The sequence below is a fragment of the Alosa sapidissima genome, chromosome 20, assembly GCF_018492685.1.
Source record: "Alosa sapidissima isolate fAloSap1 chromosome 20, fAloSap1.pri, whole genome shotgun sequence".
NCBI lineage: Eukaryota > Metazoa > Chordata > Actinopteri > Clupeiformes > Clupeidae > Alosa > Alosa sapidissima.
Window position 1 is genome coordinate 28,097,327 of NC_055976.1, and position 7,500 is coordinate 28,104,826.

General features: G+C 44.3%; 1 protein-coding gene across 3 annotated transcripts in view; it reads right to left on the reverse strand.

The window, feature by feature from the left end:
- slc2a9l2 (solute carrier family 2 member 9, like 2) overlaps positions 1-7,500 on the reverse strand; it is a 168,653-nt gene that overhangs the window by 60,835 nt on the left and 100,318 nt on the right. The gene's annotated exons all lie outside the window — the stretch shown is intronic.

The following is a 7,500-nucleotide window of genomic DNA, read 5'->3' on the forward strand; positions in this document are numbered from 1 at the left end:
AAAAACTGTCTCATGGGATTTGTGGCATGTTAAGCCACATGATTAAGGGCCCAAAATGAGGAAACTCTCTCTCACATTCCTCTGCAGCGGTTTATCAATCATTTAACAATTATTATTATACGGCTCTTCACAATGCAAGTAGAATGCTCCATTGACTTGAATGGGATTTCCGAAAGTTCTAGCGGTCATTATTTCTTGGGAAAGGACCTCTGAAAACAAGAATGACCGCTGTCAATGGCAACGGAGTTTGTGCTTGGAACTTCATTCAAAAGTGAAAACAGACGGTTGATCAGCTGTGTTCTAAAGAATGTTTGATTCAAGTTCAGCGTGTGTTGCGAACTATTTGTTTCTCAGCAAAAGCCACGACGAAACGGTAACAAATAAGTGTAAAGAGACATATTATGGAGTTTATTTTTTCGTTTTGGCAAGTAGCCGTATAATAAGCGGGATAATGTATAGAACGCCGGTCATCATGGGAAAATAAGTCCCTTCAGGGCGAAACAAGACCCCTCCGCTGGCGCGTCGGGGTCCGGTTCGCCCTGTCGGGACTTATTTTCCCCATAATGACCGGCGTTCTATACATTATCCCTTACATAAGCAAGAGCATTGAGTGGAACTGCAGCACATTCTAGAATACCCCAGGCGTGAATGAACCCGGCACAGTGGCAAAACAGAATGCAATAGGGAATGCATAAACCAACAACACACATGGAAACAAAATGGTAATAAATGGTAAATGGTTTCTGTGTGGCACTGCTATTGTCAACCCTGCTGCTGGGAAGTGGAATGGATGGATTTTCACATCTGCCTCAGCAGGTCGACCTCGCTCTTCTTCACCCAGTCCTGCAGTCTCTGTCACCACTAACACCACCCGATGCCCCAACCCACCTGGCATCCCCTGATGCCAACCCTGAGTTGCCCCCAGCGTCAGTGGGCTGCGGCACATTAGCAGTGGTCAGTTCCATATGTCAGGATTGCAAACAGGGCTTTGGTAAATTACTCTGGCTCTATGGCTCTCTCTGTCTTTATCTGTTTTGATGTGACCCAGCTCATCTTCAGATTATCCCTAAAAATGACACATTGATCCCTGGGAGGGTGCGTTGGCACTCCAAAGCGTGATCTCCACGCTTCCAGGAATTCTGCAAATGATGTTGCACTGCCAATGTGCTGAATGGCTGCCAAAACAGGGGATGTGTGTGAGAGACGGAGAGGAGGGGGAGGGGGAGGGGGAGGGGCGTAGAGGGTGTGATGCTGGCTGTCATATTTGGGGATGTGGGAGTGGAGATGCTCGGTGCTGCTGCTGTCCTGATGTTCCTGTGTGCGCATGAGAACGGGTAAGTGTCTCTGTGTGTGTTTGTGTGTGAGAGAGAAAGAGTGTATGTGAGTGAGTGAGTGAGTGTGTGTCAGTGTCTGTGTGCGTGCGTGCGTGCGTGTGTGTGTGTGTGTGTGTGTGTGTGTGTGTGTGTGTGTGCATGCACTCGTGTGTGCGTGTGTAAGTGAGTGAGTATGTGTGTGTGAGGGAGTGAGGGAGGGTGGGGGTGTGTGTGTGTGTGTGTGTGTGTGTGTGCCTGCGTGTGCCTGCGTGCACATCAGCCAATGTGTTTTTCCCATATCCGGAGGATGTGAGGATAACACAGGCGTCTTTCTAGTGGGGGACCTTTCAGAGGGCAGCCGTGCGGAGCTGCTGGCGAAAACACCACCTCACACCTACTAGTGGCACTTTATCAGCCCTCCACACACCGCACCACACCCTGGGGCCCTCAAGTGGCTCCCCGCACCCAGTGCCACCCTCCTGCCTCCCTCCACACCCCTCAGCAATCCCTCTCCACCTGACCTCTTTTTCCAGAGGCAGCATGATGGGAGGCAGGGAGGGTGGTGGCTGCAGCTGACTCTGTGCATTGGGCCAAGGACCAGAGAGAGGGAGATAGAGAGATGGACAGAGAGAGAGAGAGAGAGAGATGGATGGGGAGAGATAATAGAGATAGAGCAAGAGTGAGGGAGATAGATGAGAAAGATTTATATATATATATATATATATATATATATATATATATAGAGAGAGAGAGAGAGAGAGATAGAGGCAGTGGTGTGTGATTGCTGGCAGGACTCCAGGCGTGGACATGCCTCCAGTGGAGGGGAGAGCAGGCCAGTACAGTGGGAGCAGGAGGGAGCATATGTCTGAGCAGTGGGCGACTAGGAAGAGCCTGGGCTGGGACTACAGCCAATTAAGCGAGCAGCGCTGTGCCAATCTACAAATAAAAAATGCTATCGCTCACTCACTCAAGTTATCCTGTGGTTGCCAGTGTCCATTGTGTGGTGTTAACAGCAGTCAGTTGTGTAAAGCTGTCTTGAAATATACACAGTGGATAAACAATATGCCCTTATTCTACAGTAATAGGGTTCAAGGTTCAACTGTTTCTCTGAAGAGTCTGTTTGTTTGAAGAAAGAGAGAAATGAATGTGGCCCTTTTAGTGAAGCAGGGTCCTCCAGTTCTCTTCATCTGTGATTGTGTCTCCAGGACATTTGAATTCCTGTTTGTTTTCCTTTCCACCATGCCAGTCCATAGCCCTTTTTGTGACATCACTGACGTGACATGATTGATTTGCTCCGTTTCCCCAGCGACAGCGACACATCACAGATGGGCAATGCTCCCCCAGTGCCCAGCACAATTCCGGGTAGGTAATTGCTCCCACGGTAACCTGTTGTGCTCCACTGATACCAAAACAAACAAACCCTTCCAAAAAGAGACAACAGCCTGGATGGGACCCCGACAACACAATGAGCCATTTGGTCTCTTTTGATGTGGCACACACAGATGCTGCTTGGATGCCTTTCCCTGTACTTACAGAATGACTGTGCCAGGTTGGCTTCACAACATGGGCCAGATCTGCCAAAAACACATTCTAATCAGTCAACCTCTAAACGGATGACTGCTAGGCTTGGATGAGCAGGGCACACGGACCTACCATCCGATACTGAAATGAGATCTATTGAGTCAATCTGGAATGACTGTGTGTGTGTGTGTGTGTGTGTGTGTGTGTGTGTGTGTGTGTGTGTGTGTGTGTGTGTGTGTGTGTGTGTGTGTGTGTGTGTGCGTGCGTGCGCGAACAGTCACCATTACCACAGAAAAGCCAGCATTACTTAATTGTTAGGTTTAGCTAAAATACTGTTACTGACACCCATGTTACGAAGTCAGTTTCTGTGATTGTGTTCTAGTCACTCATCATGCAACTATACTATACATGCCTAAGCACCTGATCCAGTTCATCTCAGTGGTCCACTACATATCATTTGTCAAGAAAATAAAACAATGCAAAGGCCTTGCAAAACAAGTACAGACAGCTAAGAAACAGAAACTGTGGAGAAATATGATGAGTCATGACAGAGGCTGTGTGAGCTCATCTGTTCTTTTTATGAAGAGAGAGAGAGAGAGAGAGAGAGAGAGAGAGAGAGAGAGAGAAATGTTGGGCATCAGAAAAATGTGAGTGATTCCTTTTCCACTTGTCTCCCTTTGAGGAGGACAGATTTATGCATGGCCAGTCTTTCAGGAGAGGAGATTTATAAAGGATTGGCCTGTCATTTGCAAGCTATTACTTATAGAGTTTCCCATTCCAACCTGAGCCTCTTTTCGGCCCTCACCATCTTGATTGATGCAGATGCCCATCACTTTGCACTGAAATTTGCCAGTCTGTAAATCCACAAAATTGATCAAACTGTCCGTTTATCAGTTGAAAAGTTTCTGCTCATCAGGAACTTCACTTGCACCCAATCACAGATTCTGCCACAGCATAGTCACTGCTCCTGCATAGCCACGGTTTCTATCATTTACATGTCATGATGCTATGGCAGAACCAGCTCATGATTAATCTCAGCAATGAGCTCATTCATCTTTATTATCTGAGAACCACTGTATATAGCCACTATATATCTATAGTTTCTCAGTATCATTACATATATAGTATGTCACCAGTATACGGCATAACATTAATTCAAATGGGTGCATGGTGGAACAATAAAACCAACATAGAATAGAACATCAGGCACAAATTAACAATGTTAACAGTGACGTCATGGCGATATGTCCATAAAACAAGTCACTGATTCTGATCTGCAAATGAAAGATCTACTGTACCTGCTAATCTTCTGCCCACTGCTGTTATAGAAGATGATAGCTCATGGTTGATAGCTTTTGATGATTACTATTTTAGTGTCAGTCACAATGTATATCTACAAAAAAATAGTCAAGTGGCTATCTTTACAGTACTGATGCTTTAATCTTCATCCTTTTTTTCATACATTTGTTAGCATTAATTCAGCCATTCTAAGCCTTATGTCTCAACAAGTGCTGGCTGGTGAAAGATCATTTAGATCCTTTAAGGGATTTTAAAGTCTCCAAAATGGAGAGTTTTAGAACTGAACTTTTACTATTATTTTGTTTAAATTTTAGTATTCTTTTGCATGTTATATCATGCGAGCCGGACAGCAAAGGTTTGGTCATTTGAGAATCAGACAGGTAGCCGGACAGGTAGATTCATTTTGAGGGTAGCATATTATATCTGAGAACACTCATAAGTTTGGCAAATTGTATCTGAGAAGTTTGATACTATAACACTGATTAGAACTATCAAAATATGAATGAGACAAGGGACAGATAAATTAACAGACATATAAACAAACAAACAAACAAACAAACAAACAGACTGACTGATGGACAGATTGCAGATCAACAGTCAAACAGACGGCCAATCACAAATCTGTGCAAGTTCATCATTACGGCTAATCACCCACCCCAGAAACAGAGCCAGAGAAACAGGTGCAGATATCAGCCAGGCCCCTTGTACGATTAGGCCATCCTTAAAAATAGTTTTGTTTGCAGTAACAGCCAAATCAAAGCAAAATTAAAAATGGGTCGGTAGGTAGGTCAATATTTTTTTTTTCAAGATTCAAAGTTAAAAAAAAAATGTTCAATTTTGGTCATGGTGATTACGTAGGAATGAATTTACACAAATGTGCATATCGCGACGTAACTGACTGGGTCTTCAACCCGTGCCTTCAGGCGCACCATTGCAAACCTCATTCTGATGCAGGTTATATAGACCAGCCTTTCTCAAACTTCTTTGACCTGAGGCCCGGTCATGGCAGACTTTTGGGTCATAGGGCTCATCTACATGTACCCAGAAAGAAGGCTACAATAGCTCTTGGCCACGTTATATTGAAATTTGACTATACAATACTCAATGCTATACAGTGTATTATACAGTCTCTGCTCTGTTTCTAAGGAAGTTCCAAAAAACAACGTCGTTCTATTAAGTTTCGTTAAATAAATAAATAGCCTTCCAACAGGTTGAAGCGGAGCTTTGATACCAACGTTATCGATTAGTTTCAGTTTCTCTCGTGCAGACGCGCACTGAATGAATGCTCATACCACCACTTAATTGTAGGGCTCCATGTTTAATGACATCGATAGCAGAAACGTTTGTTTTCTTTTTTCATCGATCCGCGGTTTCTTGATCAACTGCGCAGCAAATTATCAGATGAAGCACCGGGCCTAATTTCACTCCACGACTCCGCGGACCAGCAGTCTCCATGTTGCGGACCCATATTTTGAGAAATGCTGAATAGACCACAACCAATTTCAATACTCCGACACAGTCACCGTTAGACTAGGGGGAGGAGGGATGAGAAAAGATCTGGCCACAGTTCTTCCAGAACTTCGTGCCAAGTAAAAGCGTTATCAGTTTGTGTGAATGAAACGAAGCGTAGGCCATAGTGTGACATGCGTAAAACCAATGGTGTAGAGATGACGCCACAGGTTTTTTTTTTAAGTGAGCCACGTTTGCATGTAGGCAATTTATATTCACAATACTTGGGCCTACTAAAAGAAATATTATTTTATTGCATTTGTATTGGTTGTTTAGAGTAAAAAAAAACAATCGGTCGGTATTAACGCAAGTTTACAACCGGCAAGTCGGTCGGACTAAAAGGGGAAAAAAATAAATATTTGGGTCGGTTCTAAATTGACAGGGTTGGTCGGGTTACGGCAAACGAAAATATTTTTAAGGATGGCCTTATGACCGTCTCATCCAGATGGGCCGATGTCTAGAGGACGGAAGTCGTCCTGCACACTTATTTATTCAACCTCAGCGGTCTGGCCGGCACCATTTCACACACTAATTACAAGTTGCTAAGTGCCTACATTTCACATTAGGACAAAAGGATTAGCCCCTAGCGTCACGCTATAAATAACCGCAGTTTGGTGGTGCACTGAAATTCCACAACAGAGATGTGAAAGGACAGGAGGCTAATGTCCAACACTACAAGCTAACACAGCACAGTGTGTGTGTGTGCCCACATCTCCAACAGAGAGAAGATAAGAAATCCTCCTTTTTTATTCCTCTGTTCCTGCCCATTAGGCATTCCTTTTATAGGCTTCCACCACAGAGCGCCATCATTTCTATTCATATTTCAATAAAGGAATAATGCTCCACTGTGTAATATGCAAATGAAAGGGAAGGATCTGAGATTAAAGGGTGTGGGTTTCTGACCTTTAAAGGTGTGGGTTTTTGAATATTTTAACATAAAATTCTGTTCCGCAACAATTAAAGGTTCTAAAATTCTATGTTGAATTCAATAAACACAGATATTCTTTAGAACGTTAATTTTCCAACATTCCCATCACGCCGCATTGATGTTACACCTTAAATGCTTAAAGAAAGGAAGATAGAAGATAGATAGATCTTATATTCTCAAAACAAATCTCATATTTATCATTTGAATGGATTGTCCATGACTGTCTAGTTGTCTACCGACGTAAATAGTCAAGTGGGGCTTGCAAATTAATTCAAACACACATCAAAGACACCTGTCTGTTAAATGTCAAAGTTGCCAAAACCCACGTCAACATAGCAGTTCATTGCTCAGATTTGGACCAGGACAGATACTCAATACTGCGTCTGGTCAAATAAAATCCAATACAGGAGAAAAGTAATGGCCTTCGCACAAACCACACACACACATCTTGTTTTCTAAAAACACTTTTGGCAAGCGCCACTCTGTGAGTCTGCACTGCTCTTGTAATCGATTTAATTGGGCCTCTGCCAAATTTGAAAGCACGGCCAAAAAAACTCTCCCCTGAGCGAAGTTTGGCACGGGCGTAGGGGTGCTGCAAAAAACAAAGAAGAGAAAAACACCCAGCAGCTAGTGGGCCGCGCACCTCCACGTAATTACCGCGTTCAGCCGCCAAGCAAATAGTCCCACTGGCTCTGCAGACGAGCTTCTCGATATCAGCATCCATCAATCACTTCCAGTGAGCGGCGGCTGCCTGAGACCACAGCTTTCCTCCTGACGGGGAGCTTTCACACACTATGCATTTATACCTCACCACTGTGTGCGCCGAGCAACGTGCCAGTCGGCTGCTCCATCAGCCAGGCGGCTGAGGACGCATGATGGATTACAAACGCCTCCTTCGTTGTCCTCATAGATGATGTGCTGAGGGTACGG